At 52.7% G+C, this 16,843-nt stretch overlaps 41 non-coding genes across 41 annotated transcripts in view; all 41 read left to right on the top strand.

The window, feature by feature from the left end:
* The window catches only part of trnal-aag (transfer RNA leucine (anticodon AAG)), an 82-nt gene extending 68 nt beyond the window's left edge, over positions 1 to 14 (top strand). The window contains exon 1 of the tRNA in view: positions 1 to 14. This exon is cut by the window's left edge and continues 68 nt beyond it. This is a non-coding gene — a tRNA (tRNA-Leu).
* A 788-nt stretch (positions 15 to 802) lies between these two features.
* On the top strand, positions 803 to 884 carry trnal-uag (transfer RNA leucine (anticodon UAG)). Its single transcript has one exon. It is a non-coding gene; the product is annotated as a tRNA-Leu (tRNA).
* A 411-nt stretch (positions 885 to 1,295) lies between these two features.
* Positions 1,296 to 1,377, top strand: trnal-aag (transfer RNA leucine (anticodon AAG)). The gene has a single exon. It is a non-coding gene; the product is annotated as a tRNA-Leu (tRNA).
* A 150-nt stretch (positions 1,378 to 1,527) lies between these two features.
* trnal-uag (transfer RNA leucine (anticodon UAG)) lies at positions 1,528 to 1,611 on the top strand. Its single transcript has one exon. It is a non-coding gene; the product is annotated as a tRNA-Leu (tRNA).
* Positions 1,612 to 1,764: 153 nt separating this feature from the next.
* Positions 1,765 to 1,846, top strand: trnal-aag (transfer RNA leucine (anticodon AAG)). The gene has a single exon. It is a non-coding gene; the product is annotated as a tRNA-Leu (tRNA).
* Positions 1,847 to 2,412: 566 nt separating this feature from the next.
* On the top strand, positions 2,413 to 2,494 carry trnal-aag (transfer RNA leucine (anticodon AAG)). The gene has a single exon. It is a non-coding gene; the product is annotated as a tRNA-Leu (tRNA).
* Positions 2,495 to 2,635: 141 nt separating this feature from the next.
* Positions 2,636 to 2,717, top strand: trnal-uag (transfer RNA leucine (anticodon UAG)). Its single transcript has one exon. It is a non-coding gene; the product is annotated as a tRNA-Leu (tRNA).
* Positions 2,718 to 3,128: 411 nt separating this feature from the next.
* Positions 3,129 to 3,210, top strand: trnal-aag (transfer RNA leucine (anticodon AAG)). Its single transcript has one exon. It is a non-coding gene; the product is annotated as a tRNA-Leu (tRNA).
* A 155-nt stretch (positions 3,211 to 3,365) lies between these two features.
* trnal-uag (transfer RNA leucine (anticodon UAG)) lies at positions 3,366 to 3,447 on the top strand. Its single transcript has one exon. It is a non-coding gene; the product is annotated as a tRNA-Leu (tRNA).
* Positions 3,448 to 3,600: 153 nt separating this feature from the next.
* Positions 3,601 to 3,682, top strand: trnal-aag (transfer RNA leucine (anticodon AAG)). Its single transcript has one exon. It is a non-coding gene; the product is annotated as a tRNA-Leu (tRNA).
* A 564-nt stretch (positions 3,683 to 4,246) lies between these two features.
* On the top strand, positions 4,247 to 4,328 carry trnal-aag (transfer RNA leucine (anticodon AAG)). Its single transcript has one exon. It is a non-coding gene; the product is annotated as a tRNA-Leu (tRNA).
* A 141-nt stretch (positions 4,329 to 4,469) lies between these two features.
* Positions 4,470 to 4,551, top strand: trnal-uag (transfer RNA leucine (anticodon UAG)). The gene has a single exon. It is a non-coding gene; the product is annotated as a tRNA-Leu (tRNA).
* A 411-nt stretch (positions 4,552 to 4,962) lies between these two features.
* On the top strand, positions 4,963 to 5,044 carry trnal-aag (transfer RNA leucine (anticodon AAG)). Its single transcript has one exon. It is a non-coding gene; the product is annotated as a tRNA-Leu (tRNA).
* A 155-nt stretch (positions 5,045 to 5,199) lies between these two features.
* On the top strand, positions 5,200 to 5,281 carry trnal-uag (transfer RNA leucine (anticodon UAG)). The gene has a single exon. It is a non-coding gene; the product is annotated as a tRNA-Leu (tRNA).
* Positions 5,282 to 5,434: 153 nt separating this feature from the next.
* trnal-aag (transfer RNA leucine (anticodon AAG)) lies at positions 5,435 to 5,516 on the top strand. Its single transcript has one exon. It is a non-coding gene; the product is annotated as a tRNA-Leu (tRNA).
* A 155-nt stretch (positions 5,517 to 5,671) lies between these two features.
* On the top strand, positions 5,672 to 5,753 carry trnal-uag (transfer RNA leucine (anticodon UAG)). Its single transcript has one exon. It is a non-coding gene; the product is annotated as a tRNA-Leu (tRNA).
* A 145-nt stretch (positions 5,754 to 5,898) lies between these two features.
* On the top strand, positions 5,899 to 5,980 carry trnal-aag (transfer RNA leucine (anticodon AAG)). Its single transcript has one exon. It is a non-coding gene; the product is annotated as a tRNA-Leu (tRNA).
* A 563-nt stretch (positions 5,981 to 6,543) lies between these two features.
* Positions 6,544 to 6,625, top strand: trnal-aag (transfer RNA leucine (anticodon AAG)). Its single transcript has one exon. It is a non-coding gene; the product is annotated as a tRNA-Leu (tRNA).
* Positions 6,626 to 6,766: 141 nt separating this feature from the next.
* Positions 6,767 to 6,848, top strand: trnal-uag (transfer RNA leucine (anticodon UAG)). The gene has a single exon. It is a non-coding gene; the product is annotated as a tRNA-Leu (tRNA).
* A 411-nt stretch (positions 6,849 to 7,259) lies between these two features.
* On the top strand, positions 7,260 to 7,341 carry trnal-aag (transfer RNA leucine (anticodon AAG)). The gene has a single exon. It is a non-coding gene; the product is annotated as a tRNA-Leu (tRNA).
* A 155-nt stretch (positions 7,342 to 7,496) lies between these two features.
* Positions 7,497 to 7,579, top strand: trnal-uag (transfer RNA leucine (anticodon UAG)). Its single transcript has one exon. It is a non-coding gene; the product is annotated as a tRNA-Leu (tRNA).
* A 153-nt stretch (positions 7,580 to 7,732) lies between these two features.
* On the top strand, positions 7,733 to 7,814 carry trnal-aag (transfer RNA leucine (anticodon AAG)). The gene has a single exon. It is a non-coding gene; the product is annotated as a tRNA-Leu (tRNA).
* A 564-nt stretch (positions 7,815 to 8,378) lies between these two features.
* trnal-aag (transfer RNA leucine (anticodon AAG)) lies at positions 8,379 to 8,460 on the top strand. Its single transcript has one exon. It is a non-coding gene; the product is annotated as a tRNA-Leu (tRNA).
* A 141-nt stretch (positions 8,461 to 8,601) lies between these two features.
* On the top strand, positions 8,602 to 8,683 carry trnal-uag (transfer RNA leucine (anticodon UAG)). Its single transcript has one exon. It is a non-coding gene; the product is annotated as a tRNA-Leu (tRNA).
* Positions 8,684 to 10,541: 1,858 nt separating this feature from the next.
* trnal-aag (transfer RNA leucine (anticodon AAG)) lies at positions 10,542 to 10,623 on the top strand. Its single transcript has one exon. It is a non-coding gene; the product is annotated as a tRNA-Leu (tRNA).
* A 155-nt stretch (positions 10,624 to 10,778) lies between these two features.
* Positions 10,779 to 10,860, top strand: trnal-uag (transfer RNA leucine (anticodon UAG)). Its single transcript has one exon. It is a non-coding gene; the product is annotated as a tRNA-Leu (tRNA).
* A 153-nt stretch (positions 10,861 to 11,013) lies between these two features.
* trnal-aag (transfer RNA leucine (anticodon AAG)) lies at positions 11,014 to 11,095 on the top strand. Its single transcript has one exon. It is a non-coding gene; the product is annotated as a tRNA-Leu (tRNA).
* Positions 11,096 to 11,659: 564 nt separating this feature from the next.
* On the top strand, positions 11,660 to 11,741 carry trnal-aag (transfer RNA leucine (anticodon AAG)). The gene has a single exon. It is a non-coding gene; the product is annotated as a tRNA-Leu (tRNA).
* Positions 11,742 to 11,882: 141 nt separating this feature from the next.
* On the top strand, positions 11,883 to 11,964 carry trnal-uag (transfer RNA leucine (anticodon UAG)). The gene has a single exon. It is a non-coding gene; the product is annotated as a tRNA-Leu (tRNA).
* Positions 11,965 to 12,375: 411 nt separating this feature from the next.
* On the top strand, positions 12,376 to 12,457 carry trnal-aag (transfer RNA leucine (anticodon AAG)). Its single transcript has one exon. It is a non-coding gene; the product is annotated as a tRNA-Leu (tRNA).
* Positions 12,458 to 12,612: 155 nt separating this feature from the next.
* trnal-uag (transfer RNA leucine (anticodon UAG)) lies at positions 12,613 to 12,694 on the top strand. Its single transcript has one exon. It is a non-coding gene; the product is annotated as a tRNA-Leu (tRNA).
* Positions 12,695 to 12,839: 145 nt separating this feature from the next.
* Positions 12,840 to 12,921, top strand: trnal-aag (transfer RNA leucine (anticodon AAG)). Its single transcript has one exon. It is a non-coding gene; the product is annotated as a tRNA-Leu (tRNA).
* A 552-nt stretch (positions 12,922 to 13,473) lies between these two features.
* Positions 13,474 to 13,555, top strand: trnal-aag (transfer RNA leucine (anticodon AAG)). The gene has a single exon. It is a non-coding gene; the product is annotated as a tRNA-Leu (tRNA).
* Positions 13,556 to 13,696: 141 nt separating this feature from the next.
* On the top strand, positions 13,697 to 13,778 carry trnal-uag (transfer RNA leucine (anticodon UAG)). Its single transcript has one exon. It is a non-coding gene; the product is annotated as a tRNA-Leu (tRNA).
* A 411-nt stretch (positions 13,779 to 14,189) lies between these two features.
* Positions 14,190 to 14,271, top strand: trnal-aag (transfer RNA leucine (anticodon AAG)). The gene has a single exon. It is a non-coding gene; the product is annotated as a tRNA-Leu (tRNA).
* A 155-nt stretch (positions 14,272 to 14,426) lies between these two features.
* trnal-uag (transfer RNA leucine (anticodon UAG)) lies at positions 14,427 to 14,508 on the top strand. The gene has a single exon. It is a non-coding gene; the product is annotated as a tRNA-Leu (tRNA).
* Positions 14,509 to 14,661: 153 nt separating this feature from the next.
* On the top strand, positions 14,662 to 14,743 carry trnal-aag (transfer RNA leucine (anticodon AAG)). The gene has a single exon. It is a non-coding gene; the product is annotated as a tRNA-Leu (tRNA).
* A 564-nt stretch (positions 14,744 to 15,307) lies between these two features.
* Positions 15,308 to 15,389, top strand: trnal-aag (transfer RNA leucine (anticodon AAG)). The gene has a single exon. It is a non-coding gene; the product is annotated as a tRNA-Leu (tRNA).
* Positions 15,390 to 15,953: 564 nt separating this feature from the next.
* Positions 15,954 to 16,036, top strand: trnal-aag (transfer RNA leucine (anticodon AAG)). The gene has a single exon. It is a non-coding gene; the product is annotated as a tRNA-Leu (tRNA).
* Positions 16,037 to 16,177: 141 nt separating this feature from the next.
* Positions 16,178 to 16,259, top strand: trnal-uag (transfer RNA leucine (anticodon UAG)). The gene has a single exon. It is a non-coding gene; the product is annotated as a tRNA-Leu (tRNA).
* A 405-nt stretch (positions 16,260 to 16,664) lies between these two features.
* On the top strand, positions 16,665 to 16,746 carry trnal-aag (transfer RNA leucine (anticodon AAG)). The gene has a single exon. It is a non-coding gene; the product is annotated as a tRNA-Leu (tRNA).
* The last annotated feature ends 97 nt before the right edge of the window (positions 16,747 to 16,843 follow it).

Below are 16,843 nucleotides of genomic sequence, written 5' to 3' on the forward strand. Positions count from 1 at the left end.
TCCCACCGCTGCCAGGGCAGTCTTTTGGAAAGCTCCTGAGGCTGCTGCGACTGGAGAAGTGACGCTGCGTGCTCATCCAAACTCAGCCGCTTTCGCTTCCTTTTCCATTTAGCAAAGTCAGTGCTGGAAGCTTGACCCAGCCTCTGCTCCATCCCAACAGAGGCACACCAGTAATTTACAATCATAGGAGAGGTGCTTTAAAAAAACAAACAAACAATTCAACGAATTTGAAAAATATAATAGCGAAAAACAATGAGTAGTCTACAAGAATGGAGACAGCCAATGTCGCTCATGGAAAGTTTTGGGTGAAATAACAGCTGCCTGATCATTTTGAGTTTAAATTCAACACCGCTGGCTGCCGTTTTCACATAAGCCCCAAAGGCCTTGATTAGCGGATTCAGGTGTGCTTGATCAGAGATGGACCTCCACTCCGCAGGAAGGGGGCCACCAGGAGTAGGACTGCATACCCCTGTATAAAGGATGCCTTTACGGCGGCAAATTACAAGGCATCAGCTTGTGGCGAATCGCGACAAGAAAAAAAATTGGCGGAAAGCAGCGGGGGGGAAGAGGCTGCACAGGGTAGCGTGGCCGAGCGGTCTAAGGCGCATGGATTAAGGCTCCAGTCTCTTCGGGGGCGTGGGGTAGAATCCCACCGCTGCCAGGGCAGACTTGTGGAAGGCTCTTTTGCCTGAGCCAAAAAAAACTTGTACGGCCTTTGCGAAGAAGACTCGTCGGGTGCCTTTCCCTCTAGCTGTGGGGGTGAAAGAGGGCAGAAAAGGGCCCACGGAGCGAGCCGCTGCAGGGTAGCGTGGCCGAGGGGTCTAAGGCGCTGGATTTAGGCTCCAGTCTCTTCGGGGGCGTGGGTTCGAATCCCACCGCTGCCATCGGTGATTTTAACCAAGGCCGGGAGGCCCCTACGTAAGCTGTGAGAGTATGCTTACCTTGGCAGCAGCAGCAGCCAGGCCCGTCAGACAAGACGCGTCGTCTTCTCCCACAGACGATCGGCTGTGTGCTAAAGCAGGCTGACTCAATCCTGCTTCTGGGCCCCGTCTTTCCCACATGGGTGACCGACTACTCGAGGCTTAACTGCTGATGATTTGCATCACATCTTGTGTCGTTCTGTTCTTCCACACTCATCTCAGACTTGTTGTGGTAGCAAAACATCCGCAAGCTCTAACGCGCTCGGAAGCGGGTTTGTTTCACGCAAACAGGATTAGACTGCAGCCGTTCCGCAGAGTCAGTATTAGGGAGGCCTTTCCACCTGGCGAAGAGACCCTTGGAAGGCAACACCAAGAGGTAGCGTGGCCGAGCTGTCTAAGGCGCTGGATTAAGGCTCCAGTCTCTTCGGGGGCGTGGGTTCGAATCCCACCGCTGCCAAGGCTGAATTTTGGAAGGCTATTGTGCCTGCACAAAAAAACTTTCCTTGCCCGCGCTCCACAGGCTTTGCAAAGAAGGTCCCGCGGCCGACGTTCCCTCTATCTTTGTGGGGGGGAAAGAGGGCAGAAAAGGGCCCACGAAGGAGTTTATAGTTTAGCGTGGCCGAGTGGTCTAAGGCGCTGGATTTAGGCTCCAGTCTCTTTGGGGGCGTGGGTTCGAATCCCACCGCTGCCAGCAGCTATTTTAACCAAGGCAGGGAGGCCCTCTAACCCGCTTGGGAGCAGGTTTGTTTCACGCAAACAGGATTAGACTGCAGCCGTTCCGCAGAGTCAGTATTAGGGAGGCCGTTCCACCTGTCGAAGAGACCCGTGGAGCATAACCCGACGAGGTAGCGTGGCCGAGCGGTCTAAGGCGCTGGATTAAGGCTCCAGTCTCTTCGGGGGCGTGGGTTCGAATCCCACCGCTGCCAGGGCAGTCTTTTGGAAAGCTCCTGAGGCTGCTGCGACTGGAGAAGTGACGCTGCGTGCTCATCCAAACTCAGCCGCTTTCGCTTCCTTTTCCATTTAGCAAAGTCAGTGCTGGAAGCTTGACCCAGCCTCTGCTCCATCCCAACAGAGGCACACCAGTAATTTACAATCATAGGAGAGGTGCTTTAAAAAAACAAACAAACAATTCAACGAATTTGAAAAATATAATAGCGAAAAACAATGAGTAGTCTACAAGAATGGAGACAGCCAATGTCGCTCATGGAAAGTTTTGGGTGAAATAACAGCTGCCTGATCATTTTGAGTTTAAATTCAACACCGCTGGCTGCCGTTTTCACATAAGCCCCAAAGGCCTTGATTAGCGGATTCAGGTGTGCTTGATCAGAGATGGACCTCCACTCCGCAGGAAGGGGGCCACCAGGAGTAGGACTGCATACCCCTGTATAAAGGATGCCTTTACGGCGGCAAATTACAAGGCATCAGCTTGTGGCGAAGCGCGACAAGAAAAAAAATTGGCGGAAAGCAGCGGGGGGGGGAAGAGTCCGCACAGGGTAGCGTGGCCGAGCGGTCTAAGGCGCTGGATTAAGGCTCCAGTCTCTTCGGGGGCGTGGGTTCGAATCCCACCGCTGCCAGGGCAGACTTGTGGAAGGCTCTTTTGCCTGAGCCAAAAAAAACTTGTACGGCCTTTGCGAAGAAGACTCGTCGGGTGCCTTTCCCTCTAGCTGTGGGGGTGAAAGAGGGCAGAAAAGGGCCCACGGAGCAAGCCGCTGCAGGGTAGCGTGGCCGAGGGGTCTAAGGCGCTGGATTTAGGCTCCAGTCTCTTCGGGGGCGAGGGTTCGAATCCCACCGCTGCCATCGGTGATTTTAACCAAGGCCGGGAGGCCCCTACGTATGCTGTGAGAGTATGCTTACCTTGGCAGCAGCAGCAGCCAGGCCCGTCAGACAAGACGCGTCGTCTTCTCCCACAGACGATCGGCTGTGTGCTAAAGCAGGCTGACTCAATCCTGCTTCTGGGCCCCGTCTTTCCCACATGGGTGACCGACTACTCGAGGCTTAACTGCTGATGATTTGCATCACATCTTGTGTCGTTCTGTTCTTCCAAACTCATCTCAGACTTGTTGTGGTAGCAAAACATCCGCAAGCTCTAACGCGCTCGGAAGCGGGTTTGTTTCACGCAAACAGGATTAGACTGCAGCCGTTCCGCAGAGTCAGTATTAGGGAGGCCTTTCCACCTGGCGAAGAGACCCTTGGAAGGCAACACCAAGAGGTAGCGTGGCCGAGCTGTCTAAGGCGCTGGATTAAGGCTCCAGTCTCTTCGGGGGCGTGGGTTCGAATCCCACCGCTGCCAAGGCTGAATTTTGGAAGGCTATTGTGCCTGCACAAAAAAACTTTCCTTGCCCGCGCTCCACAGGCTTTGCAAAGAAGGTCCCGCGGCCGACCTTCCCTCTATCTTTGTGGGGGGGAAAGAGGGCAGAAAAGGGCCCACGAAGGAGTGCGTTCCAGGGTAGCGTGGCCGAGTGGTCTAAGGCGCTGGATTTAGGCTCCAGTCTCTTTGGGGGCGTGGGTTCGAATCCCACCGCTGCCAGCAGCTATTTTAACCAAGGCAGGGAGGCCCTCTAACCCGCTTGGGAGCAGGTTTGTTTCACGCAAACAGGATTAGACTGCAGCCGTTCCGCAGAGTCAGTATTAGGGAGGCCGTTCCACCTGTCGAAGAGACCCGTGGAGCATAACCCGACGAGGTAGCGTGGCCGAGCGGTCTAAGGCGCTGGATTAAGGCTCCAGTCACTTCGGGGGCGTGGGTTCGAATCCCACCGCTGCCAGGGCAGTCTTTTGGAAAGCTCCTGAGGCTGCTGCGACTGGAGAAGTGACGCTGCGTGCTCATCCAAACTCAGCCGCTTTCGCTTCCTTTTCCATTTAGCAAAGTCAGTGCTGGAAGCTTGACCCAGCCTCTGCTCCATCCCAACAGAGGCACACCAGTAATTTACAATCATAGGAGAGGTGCTTTAAAAAAACAAACAAACAATTCAACGAATTTGAAAAATATAATAGCGAAAAACAATGAGTAGTCTACAAGAATGGAGACAGCCAATGTCGCTCATGGAAAGTTTTGGGTGAAATAACAGCTGCCTGATCATTTTGAGTTTAAATTCAACACCGCTGGCTGCCGTTTTCACATAAGCCCCAAAGGCCTTGATTAGCGGATTCAGGTGTGCTTGATCAGAGATGGACCTCCACTCCGCAGGAAGGGGGCCACCAGGAGTAGGACTGCATACCCCTGTATAAAGGATGCCTTTACGGCGGCAAATTACAAGGCATCAGCTTGTGGCGAAGCGCGACAAGAAAAAAAATTGGCGGAAAGCAGCGGGGGGGAAGAGGCCGCACAGGGTAGCGTGGCCGAGCGGTCTAAGGCGCTGGATTAAGGCTCCAGTCTCTTCCGGGGCGTGGGTTCGAATCCCACCGCTGCCAGGGCAGACTTGTGGAAGGCTCTTTTGCCTGAGCCAAAAAAAACTTGTACGGCCTTTGCGAAGAAGACTCGTCGGGTGCCTTTCCCTCTAGCTGTGGGGGTGAAAGAGGGCAGAAAAGGGCCCACGGAGCGAGCCGCTGCAGGGTAGCGTGGCCGAGGGGTCTAAGGCGCTGGATTTAGGCTCCAGTCTCTTCGGGGGCGTGGGTTCGAATCCCACCGCTGCCATCGGTGATTTTAACCAAGGCCGGGAGGCCCCTACGTATGCTGTGAGAGTATGCTTACCTTGGCAGCAGCAGCAGCCAGGCCCGTCAGACAAGACGCGTCGTCTTCTCCCACAGACGATCGGCTGTGTGCTAAAGCAGGCTGACTCAATCCTGCTTCTGGGCCCCGTCTTTCCCACATGGGTGACCGACTACTCGAGGCTTAACTGCTGATGATTTGCATCACATCTTGTGTCGTTCTGTTCTTCCAAACTCATCTCAGACTTGTTGTGGTAGCAAAACATCCGCAAGCTCTAACGCGCTCGGAAGCGGGTTTGTTTCACGCAAACAGGATTAGACTGCAGCCGTTCCGCAGAGTCAGTATTAGGGAGGCCTTTCCACCTGGCGAAGAGACCCTTGGAAGGCAACACCAAGAGGTAGCGTGGCCGAGCTGTCTAAGGCGCTGGATTAAGGCTCCAGTCTCTTCGGGGGCGTGGGTTCGAATCCCACCGCTGCCAAGGCTGAATTTTGGAAGGCTATTGTGCCTGCACAAAAAAACTTTCCTTGCCCGCGCTCCACAGGCTTTGCAAAGAAGGTCCCGCGGCCGAAGTTCCCTCTATCTTTGTGGGGGGGAAAGAGGGCAGAAAAGGGCCCACGAAGGAGTGCGTTCCAGGGTAGCGTGGCCGAGTGGTCTAAGGCGCTGGATTTAGGCTCCAGTCTCTTTGGGGGCGTGGGTTCGAATCCCACCGCTGCCAGCAGCTATTTTAACCAAGGCAGGGAGGCCCTCTAACCCGCTTGGGAGCAGGTTTGTTTCACGCAAACAGGATTAGACTGCAGCCGTTCCGCAGAGTCAGTATTAGGGAGGCCTTTCCACCTGGCGAAGAGACCCTTGGAAGGCAACACCAAGAGGTAGCGTGGCCGAGCTGTCTAAGGCGCTGGATTAAGGCTCCAGTCTCTTCGGGGGCGTGGGTTCGAATCCCACCGCTGCCAAGGCTGAATTTTGGAAGGCTATTGTGCCTGCACAAAAAAACTTTCCTTGCCCGCGCTCCGCAGGCTTTGCAAAGAAGGTCCCGCGGCCGACGTTCCCTCTATCTTTGTGGGGGGGAAAGAGGGCAGAAAAGGGCCCACGAAGGAGTGCGTTCCAGGGTAGCGTGGCCGAGTGGTCTAAGGCGCTGGATTTAGGCTCCAGTCTCTTTGGGGGCGTGGGTTCGAATCCCACCGCTGCCAGCAGCTATTTTAACCAAGGCCCTCTAACCCGCTTGGGAGCAGGTTTGTTTCACGCAAACAGGATTAGACTGCAGCCGTTCCGCAGAGTCAGTATTAGGGAGGCCGTTCCACCTGTCGAAGAGACCCGTGGAGCATAACCCGACGAGGTAGCGTGGCCGAGCGGTCTAAGGCGCTGGATTAAGGCTCCAGTCTCTTCGGGGGCGTGGGTTCGAATCCCACCGCTGCCAGGGCAGTCTTTTGGAAAGCTCCTGAGGCTGCTGCGACTGGAGAAGTGACGCTGCGTGCTCATCCAAACTCAGCCGCTTTCGCTTCCTTTTCCATTTAGCAAAGTCAGTGCTGGAAGCTTGACCCAGCCTCTGCTCCATCCCAACAGAGGCACACCAGTAATTTACAATCATAGGAGAGGTGCTTTAAAAAAACAAACAATTCAACGAATTTGAAAAATATAATAGCGAAAAACAATGAGTAGTCTACAAGAATGGAGACAGCCAATGTCGCTCATGGAAAGTTTTGGGTGAAATAACAGCTGCCTGATCATTTTGAGTTTAAATTCAACACCGCTGGCTGCCGTTTTCACATAAGCCCCAAAGGCCTTGATTAGCGGATTCAGGTGTGCTTGATCAGAGATGGACCTCCACTCCGCAGGAAGGGGGCCACCAGGAGTAGGACTGCATACCCCTGTATAAAGGATGCCTTTACGGCGGCAAATTACAAGGCATCAGCTTGTGGCGAAGCGCGACAAGAAAAAAAATTGGCGGAAAGCAGCGGGGGGGGGGAAGAGTCCGCACAGGGTAGCGTGGCCGAGCGGTCTAAGGCGCTGGATTAAGGCTCCAGTCTCTTCGGGGGCGTGGGTTCGAATCCCACCGCTGCCAGGGCAGACTTGTGGAAGGCTCTTTTGCCTGAGCCAAAAAAAACTTGTACGGCCTTTGCGAAGAAGACTCGTCGGGTGCCTTTCCCTCTAGCTGTGGGGGTGAAAGAGGGCAGAAAAGGGCCCACGGAGCGAGCCGCTGCAGGGTAGCGTGGCCGAGGGGTCTAAGGCGCTGGATTTAGGCTCCAGTCTCTTCGGGGGCGAGGGTTCGAATCCCACCGCTGCCATCGGTGATTTTAACCAAGGCCGGGAGGCCCCTACGTATGCTGTGAGAGTATGCTTACCTTGGCAGCAGCAGCAGCCAGGCCCGTCAGACAAGACGCGTCGTCTTCTCCCACAGACGATCGGCTGTGTGCTAAAGCAGGCTGACTCAATCCTGCTTCTGGGCCCCGTCTTTCCCACATGGGTGACCGACTACTCGAGGCTTAACTGCTGATGATTTGCATCACATCTTGTGTCGTTCTGTTCTTCCAAACTCATCTCAGACTTGTTGTGGTAGCAAAACATCCGCAAGCTCTAACGCGCTCGGAAGCGGGTTTGTTTCACGCAAACAGGATTAGACTGCAGCCGTTCCGCAGAGTCAGTATTAGGGAGGCCTTTCCACCTGGCGAAGAGACCCTTGGAAGGCAACACCAAGAGGTAGCGTGGCCGAGCTGTCTAAGGCGCTGGATTAAGGCTCCAGTCTCTTCGGGGGCGTGGGTTCGAATCCCACCGCTGCCAAGGCTGAATTTTGGAAGGCTATTGTGCCTGCACAAAAAAACTTTCCTTGCCCGCGCTCCACAGGCTTTGCAAAGAAGGTCCCGCGGCCGACGTTCCCTCTATCTTTGTGGGGGGGAAAGAGGGCAGAAAAGGGCCCACGAAGGAGTGCGTTCCAGGGTAGCGTGGCCGAGTGGTCTAAGGCGCTGGATTTAGGCTCCAGTCTCTTTGGGGGGCGTGGGTTCGAATCCCACCGCTGCCAGCAGCTATTTTAACCAAGGCAGGGAGGCCCTCTAACCCGCTTGGGAGCAGGTTTGTTTCACGCAAACAGGATTAGACTGCAGCCGTTCCGCAGAGTCAGTATTAGGGAGGCCGTTCCACCTGTCGAAGAGACCCGTGGAGGATAACCCGACGAGGTAGCGTGGCCGAGCGGTCTAAGGCGCTGGATTAAGGCTCCAGTCTCTTCGGGGGCGTGGGTTCGAATCCCACCGCTGCCAGGGCAGTCTTTTGGAAAGCTCCTGAGGCTGCTGCGACTGGAGAAGTGACGCTGCGTGCTCATCCAAACTCAGCCGCTTTCGCTTCCTTTTCCATTTAGCAAAGTCAGTGCTGGAAGCTTGACCCAGCCTCTGCTGCATCCCAACAGAGGCACACCAGTAATTTACAATCATAGGAGAGGTGCTTTAAAAAAACAAACAAACAATTCAACGAATTTGAAAAATATAATAGCGAAAAACAATGAGTAGTCTACAAGAATGGAGACAGCCAATGTCGCTCATGGAAAGTTTTGGGTGAAATAACAGCTGCCTGATCATTTTGAGTTTAAATTCAACACCGCTGGCTGCCGTTTTCACATAAGCCCCAAAGGCCTTGATTAGCGGATTCAGGTGTGCTTGATCAGAGATGGACCTCCACTCCGCAGGAAGGGGGCCACCAGGAGTAGGACTGCATACCCCTGTATAAAGGATGCCTTTACGGCGGCAAATTACAAGGCATCAGCTTGTGGCGAAGCGCGACAAGAAAAAAAATTGGCGGAAAGCAGCGGGGGGGAAGAGGCCGCACAGGGTAGCGTGGCCGAGCGGTCTAAGGCGCTGGATTAAGGCTCCAGTCTCTTCGGGGGCGTGGGTTCGAATCCCACCGCTGCCAGGGCAGACTTGTGGAAGGCTCTTTTGCCTGAGCCAAAAAAAACTTGTACGGCCTTTGCGAAGAAGACTCGTTGGGTGCCTTTCCCTCTAGCTGTGGGGGTGAAAGAGGGCAGAAAAGGGCCCACGGAGCGAGCCGCTGCAGGGTAGCGTGGCCGAGGGGTCTAAGGCGCTGGATTTAGGCTCCAGTCTCTTCGGGGGCGTGGGTTCGAATCCCACCGCTGCCATCGGTGATTTTAACCAAGGCCGGGAGGCCCCTACGTATGCTGTGAGAGTATGCTTACCTTGGCAGCAGCAGCAGCCAGGCCCGTCAGACAAGACGCGTCGTCTTCTCCCACAGACGATCGGCTGTGTGCTAAAGCAGGCTGACTCAATCCTGCTTCTGGGCCCCGTCTTTCCCACATGGGTGACCGACTACTCGAGGCTTAACTGCTGATGATTTGCATCACATCTTGTGTCGTTCTGTTCTTCCAAACTCATCTCAGACTTGTTGTGGTAGCAGTGGTGGACAGTAACGAAGTAGTTGTAATTCGTTACTGTACTTAAGTACATTTTTCAAGTATCTGTACTTTACTGGAGTAGTTTTATTTTGAGTAACTTTTACTTTTACTTCACTACATTCCAAAGCATAAGATCGTACTTTTTACTTCACTACATTTCATAAAACATGTCGTTACTCCTTATAATATATCACGTGCTCCGAGACGCAGAAGCAGTGTCTGATTCATGAACAAACTGATTTTTTTCAATCGGTTCGCAAATCGCCACAAGCGATTCATTCACGAATTGGACTGATCCAATTGCAGCTGTTCAAACTCACTGATTCAAATGAGCCGTTTAGAGCGAGTCTCCAGTCAACTGAATTCACAAATAAGAACCGGTCCGGGAGATCATGTGAGCGCGCACGCGCGACTGATGCTGCGAAAAGTAAGATATAATGTTGAGTTTTAGAATTAATTATTGTAACTGTCAGTTGTTTGCGAACTAAATCTGCTGTAGGGTGATGTATTTAAGCCCACTGAAATGATTAGATGCAGACACATCAACATTGTCTCTTTTTAGGTCAAAAAACGAAACATTAAAATAACAGATTAAATAACCTGTAACCTTAACATTTTATTAAAATGCTACGCATTTAGCCCTATGTGAAGTCTGTTTTTATATTGTTTATTAACGGTATACTTTTTTATATTTTTGGATGCTAGCCTAGTTGACAGAAATAAATGTTTATTCATAACCATACTGAAAATAAGTCAATATTGTTAGCTGATGCTAACTTCCTAGCTAACAAGCTTGCTGGTGCTAAGTTGAGGTAATTTTCAGATATGAAGTCCAAATATTTATTATACTACATAATTATCAAAGTAGGAAGTGATGCCCTCTGGGGGCATTTGGCCAGGGGTGTTTTTATACTACAGACAATGTTTGAGAAAAAAGAAAAATATTATGAAAATATAATTACATTTTCCTTCTAACTTCAGGCCTTATTCTCATATCATAACTGTGCCGTTCTGCAAAATAACAAGCTTTAAAACACTTTTCTTACTGGTGAAAATGAGATGGTCAAATCAGTTTTCTCTCAGGTAACGTTACAATGCATTGTAAGCTTCACAGTGAACATCACTCTCATCAACGTAGTCCATATCAACAACAAAAATCTATCTTGACTCCATATAGGCTAGTGGTTATTTTGGGAAAATTCAAGGCTTATAAAGTAGGATTATAAAAAAAATATGCTAATATAAAATTATAGCCTTTATAAAATTGGAAAATATTTCAGGACTTTTTTACTTAAGTACACAAAAAATGTAGTACTTTTGTACTTTCACTCAAGTAAAATTGAAAAAGGAGTACTTTTACTTTTACTGGAGTAATATTCTATTATACGTATCTGTACTTTTACTCAAGTACTTGATTTGTGTACTTCGTCCACCACTGTGTGGTAGCAAAACATCCGCAAGCTCTAACGCGCTCGGAAGCGGGTTTGTTTCACGCAAACAGGATTAGACTGCAGCCGTTCCGCAGAGTCAGTATTAGGGAGGCCTTTCCACCTGGCGAAGAGACCCTTGGAAGGCAACACCAAGAGGTAGCGTGGCCGAGCTGTCTAAGGCGCTGGATTAAGGCTCCAGTCTCTTCGGGGGCGTGGGTTCGAATCCCACCGCTGCCAAGGCTGAATTTTGGAAGGCTATTGTGCCTGCACAAAAAAACTTTCCTTGCCCGCGCTCCACAGGCTTTGCAAAGAAGGTCCCGCGGCCGACGTTCCCTCTATCTTTGTGGGGGGGAAAGAGGGCAGAAAAGGGCCCACGAAGGAGTGCGTTCCAGGGTAGTGTGGCCGAGTGGTCTAAGGCGCTGGATTTAGGCTCCAGTCTCTTTGGGGGCGTGGGTTCGAATCCCACCGCTGCCAGCAGCTATTTTAACCAAGGCAGGGAGGCCCTCTAACCCGCTTGGGAGCAGGTTTGTTTCACGCAAACAGGATTAGACTGCAGCCGTTCCGCAGAGTCAGTATTAGGGAGGCCGTTCCACCTGTCGAAGAGACCCGTGGAGAATAACCCGACGAGGTAGCGTGGCCGAGCGGTCTAAGGCGCTGGATTAAGGCTCCAGTCTCTTTGGGGGCGTGGGTTCGAATCCCACCGCTGCCAGGGCAGTCTTTTGGAAAGCTCCTGAGGCTGCTGCGACTGGAGAAGTGACGCTGCGTGCTCATCCAAACTCAGCCGCTTTCGCTTCCTTTTCCATTTAGCAAAGTCAGTGCTGGAAGCTTGACCCAGCCTCTGCTCCATCCCAACAGAGGCACACCAGTAATTTACAATCATAGGAGAGGTGCTTTAAAAAAACAAACAAACAATTCAACGAATTTGAAAAATATAATAGCGAAAAACAATGAGTAGTCTACAAGAATGGAGACAGCCAATGTCGCTCATGGAAAGTTTTGGGTGAAATAACAGCTGCCTGATCATTTTGAGTTTAAATTCAACACCGCTGGCTGCCGTTTTCACATAAGCCCCAAAGGCCTTGATTAGCGGATTCAGGTGTGCTTGATCAGAGATGGACCTCCACTCCGCAGGAAGGGGGCCACCAGGAGTAGGACTGCATACCCCTGTATAAAGGATGCCTTTACGGCGGCAAATTACAAGGCATCAGCTTGTGGCGAAGCGCGACAAGAAAAAAAATTGGCGGAAAGCAGCGGGGGGGAAGAGGCCGCACAGGGTAGCGTGGCCGAGCGGTCTAAGGCGCTGGATTAAGGCTCCAGTCTCTTCGGGGGTGTGGGTTCGAATCCCACCGCTGCCAGGGCAGACTTGTGGAAGGCTCTTTTGCCTGAGCCAAAAAAAACTTGTACGGCCTTTGCGAAGAAGACTCGTCGGGTGCCTTTCCCTCTAGCTGTGGGGGTGAAAGAGGGCAGAAAAGGGCCCACGGAGCGAGCCGCTGCAGGGTAGCGTGGCCGAGGGGTCTAAGGCGCTGGATTTAGGCTCCAGTCTCTTCGGGGGCGTGGGTTCGAATCCCACCGCTGCCATCGGTGATTTTAACCAAGGCCGGGAGGCCCCTACGTATGCTGTGAGAGTATGCTTACCTTGGCAGCAGCAGCAGCCAGGCCCGTCAGACAAGACGCGTCGTCTTCTCCCACAGACGATCGGCTGTGTGCTAAAGCAGGCTGACTCAATCCTGCTTCTGGGCCCCGTCTTTCCCACATGGGTGACCGACTACTCGAGGCTTAACTGCTGATGATTTGCATCACATCTTGTGTCGTTCTGTTCTTCCAAACTCATCTCAGACTTGTTGTGGTAGCAAAACATCCGCAAGCTCTAACGCGCTCGGAAGCGGGTTTGTTTCACGCAAACAGGATTAGACTGCAGCCGTTCCGCAGAGTCAGTATTAGGGAGGCCTTTCCACCTGGCGAAGAGACCCTTGGAAGGCAACACCAAGAGGTAGCGTGGCCGAGCTGTCTAAGGCGCTGGATTAAGGCTCCAGTCTCTTCGGAGGCGTGGGTTCGAATCCCACCGCTGCCAAGGCTGAATTTTGGAAGGCTATTGTGCCTGCACAAAAAAACTTTCCTTCCCCGCGCTCCACAGGCTTTGCAAAGAAGGTCCCGCGGCCGACTTTCCCTCTATCTTTGTGGGGGGGAAAGAGGGCAGAAAAGGGCCCACGAAGGAGTGCGTTCCAGGGTAGCGTGGCCGAGTGGTCTAAGGCGCTGGATTTAGGCTCCAGTCTCTTTGGGGGTGTGGGTTCGAATCCCACCGCTGCCAGCAGCTATTTTAACCAAGGCCCTCTAACCCGCTTGGGAGCAGGTTTGTTTCACGCAAACAGGATTAGACTGCAGCCGTTCCGCAGAGTCAGTATTAGGGAGGCCGTTCCACCTGTCGAAGAGACCCGTGGAGCATAACCCGGCGAGGTAGCGTGGCCGAGCGGTCTAAGGCGCTGGATTAAGGCTCCAGTCTCTTCGGGGGCGTGGGTTCGAATCCCACCGCTGCCAGGGCAGTCTTTTGGAAAGCTCCTGAGGCTGCTGCGACTGGAGAAGTGACGCTGCGTGCTCATCCAAACTCAGCCGCTTTCGCTTCCTTTTCCATTTAGCAAAGTCAGTGCTGGAAGCTTGACCCAGCCTCTGCTCCATCCCAACAGAGGCACACCAGTAATTTACAATCATAGGAGAGGTGCTTTAAAAAAACAAACAAACAATTCAACGAATTTGAAAAATATAATAGCGAAAAACAATGAGTAGTCTACAAGAATGGAGACAGCCAATGTCGCTCATGGAAAGTTTTGGGTGAAATAACAGCTGCCTGATCATTTTGAGTTTAAATTCAACACCGCTGGCTGCCGTTTTCACATAATTGATTAGCGGATTCAGGTGTGCTTGATCAGAGATGGACCTCCACTCCGCAGGAAGGGGGCCACCAGGAGTAGGACTGCATACCCCTGTATAAAGGATGCCTTTACGGCGGCAAATTACAAGGCATCAGCTTGTGGCGAAGCGCGACAAGAAAAAAAATTGGCGGAAAGCAGCGGGGGGGAAGAGGCCCCACAGGGTAGCGTGGCCGAGCGGTCTAAGGCGCTGGATTAAGGCTCCAGTTTCTTCGGGGGCGTGGGTTCGAATCCCACCGCTGCCAGGGCAGACTTGTGGAAGGCTCTTTTGCCTGAGCCAAAAAAAACTTGTACGGCCTTTGCGAAGAAGACTCGTCGGGTGCCTTTCCCTCTAGCTGTGGGGGTGAAAGAGGGCAGAAAAGGGCCCACGGAGCGAGCCGCTGCAGGGTAGCGTGGCCGAGGAGTCTAAGGCGCTGGATTTAGGCTCCAGTCTCTTCGGGGGCGTGGGTTCGAATCCCACCGCTGCCATCGGTGATTTTAACCAAGGCCGGGAGGCCCCTACGTATGCTGTGAGAGTATGCTTACCTTGGCAGCAGCAGCAGCCAGGCCCGTCAGACAAGACGCGTCGTCTTCTCCCACAGACGATCGGCTGTGTGCTAAAGCAGGCTGACTCAATCCTGCTTCTGGGCCCCGTCTTTCCCACATGGGTGACCGACTACTCGAGGCTTAACTGCTGATGATTTGCATCACATCTTGTGTCGTTCTGTTCTTCCAAACTCATCTCAGACTTGTTGTGGTAGCAAAACATCCGCAAGCTCTAACGCGCTCGGAAGCGGGTTTGTTTCACGCAAACAGGATTAGACTGCAGCCGTTCCGCAGAGTCAGTATTAGGGAGGCCTTTCCACCTGGCGAAGAGACCCTTGGAAGGCAACACCAAGAGGTAGCGTGGCCGAGCTGTCTAAGGCGCTGGATTAAGGCTCCAGTCTCTTCGGGGGCGTGGGTTCGAATCCCACCGCTGCCAAGGCTGAATTTTGGAAGGCTATTGTGCCTGCACAAAAATACTTTCCTTGCCCGCGCTCCACAGGCTTTGCAAAGAAGGTCCCGCGGCCGACGTTCCCTCTATCTTTGTGGGGGGGAAAGAGGGCAGAAAAGGGCCCACGAAGGAGTGCGTTCCAGGGTAGCGTGGCCGAGTGGTCTAAGGCGCTGGATTTAGGCTCCAGTCTCTTTGGGGGCGTGGGTTCGAATCCCACCGCTGCCAGCAGCTATTTTAACCAAGGCAGGGAGGCCCTCTAACCCGCTTGGGAGCAGGTTTGTTTCACGCAAACAGGATTAGACTGCAGCCGTTCCGCAGAGTCAGTATTAGGGAGGCCGTTCCACCTGTCGAAGAGACCCGTGGAGGATAACCCGACGAGGTAGCGTGGCCGAGCGGTCTAAGGCGCTGGATTAAGGCTCCAGTCTCTTCGGGGGCGTGGGTTCGAATCCCACCGCTGCCAGGGCAGTCTTTTGGAAAGCTCCTGAGGCTGCTGCGACTGGAGAAGTGACGCTGCGTGCTCATCCAAACTCAGCCGCTTTCGCTTCCTTTTCCATTTAGCAAAGTCAGTGCTGGAAGCTTGACCCAGCCTCTGCTCCATCCCAACAGAGGCACACCAGTAATTTACAATCATAGGAGAGGTGCTTTAAAAAAACAAACAAACAATTCAACGAATTTGAAAAATATAATAGCGAAAAACAATGAGTAGTCTACAAGAATGGAGACAGCCAATGTCGCTCATGGAAAGTTTTGGGTGAAATAACAGCTGCCTGATCATTTTGAGTTTAAATTCAACACCGCTGGCTGCCGTTTTCACATAAGCCCCAAAGGCCTTGATTAGCGGATTCAGGTGTGCTTGATCAGAGATGGACCTCCACTCCGCAGGAAGGGGGCCACCAGGAGTAGGACTGCATACCCCTGTATAAAGGATGCCTTTACGGCGGCAAATTACAAGGCATCAGCTTGTGGCGAAGCGCGACAAGAAAAAAAATTGGCGGAAAGCAGCGGGGGGGAAGAGGCCGCACAGGGTAGCGTGGCCGAGCGGTCTAAGGCGCTGGATTAAGGCTCCAGTCTCTTCGGGGGCGTGGGTTCGAATCCCACCGCTGCCAGGGCAGTCTTTTGGAAAGCTCCTGAGGCTGCTGCGACTGGAGAAGTGACGCTGCGTGCTCATCCAAACTCAGCCGCTTTCGCTTCCTTTTCCATTTAGCAAAGTCAGTGCTGGAAGCTTGACCCAGCCTCTGCTCCATCCCAACAGAGGCACACCAGTAATTTACAATCATAGGAGAGGTGCTTTAAAAAAACAAACAAACAATTCAACGAATTTGAAAAATATAATAGCGAAAAACAATGAGTAGTCTACAAGAATGGAGACAGCCAATGTCGCTCATGGAAAGTTTTGGGTGAAATAACAGCTGCCTGATCATTTTGAGTTTAAATTCAACACCGCTGGCTGCCGTTTTCACATAAGCCCCAAAGGCCTTGATTAGCGGATTCAGGTGTGCTTGATCAGAGATGGACCTCCACTCCGCAGGAAGGGGGCCACCAGGAGTAGGACTGCATACCCCTGTATAAAGGATGCCTTTACGGCGGCAAATTACAAGGCATCAGCTTGTGGCGAAGCGCGACAAGAAAAAAAATTGGCGGAAAGCAGCGGGGGGGAAGAGGCCGCACAGGGTAGCGTGGCCGAGCGGTCTAAGGCGCTGGATTAAGGCTCCAGTCTCTTCGGGGGCGTGGGTTTCGTATCCCACCGCTGCCAGGGCAGACTTCTGGAAGGCTCTTTTGCCTGAGCCAAAAAAAACTTGTACGGCCTTTGCGAAGAAGACTCGTCGGGTGCCTTTCCCTCTAGCTGTGGGGGTGAAAGAGGGCAGAAAAGGGCCCACGGAGCGAGCCGCTGCAGGGTAGCGTGGCCGAGGGGTCTAAGGCGCTGGATTTAGGCTCCAGTCTCTTCGGGGGCGTGGGTTCGAATCCCACCGCTGCCATCGGTGATTTTAACCAAGGCCGGGAGGCCCCTACGTATGCTGTGAGAGTATGCTTACCTTGGCAGCAGCCAGGCCTGTCAGACAAGACGCGTCGTCTTCTCCCACAGACGATCGGCTGTGTGCTAAAGCAGGCTGACTCAATCCTGCTTCTGGGCCCCGTCTTTCCCACATGGGTGACCGACTACTCGAGGCTTAACTGCTGATGATTTGCATCACATCTTGTGTCGTTCTGTTCTTCCAAACTCATCTCAGACTTGTTGTGGTAGCAAAACATCCGCAAGCTCTAACGCGCTCGGAAGCGGGTTTGTTTCACGCAAACAGGATTAGACTGCAGCCGTTCCGCAGAGTCAGTATTAGGGAGGCCTTTCCACCTGGCGAAGAGACCCTTGGAAGGCAACACCAAGAGGTAGCGTGGCCGAGCTGTCTAAGGCGCTGGATTAAGGCTCCAGTCTCTTCGGGGGCGTGGGTTCGAATCCCACCGCTGCCAAGGCTGAATTTTGGAAGGCTATTGTGCCTGCACAAAAAAACTTTCCTTGCCCGCGCTCCACAGGCTTTGCAAAGAAGGTCCCGCGGCCGACGTTCCC

Source organism: Garra rufa, chromosome 22 (assembly GCF_049309525.1).
Source record: "Garra rufa chromosome 22, GarRuf1.0, whole genome shotgun sequence".
NCBI classification, from domain to species: domain Eukaryota; kingdom Metazoa; phylum Chordata; class Actinopteri; order Cypriniformes; family Cyprinidae; genus Garra; species Garra rufa.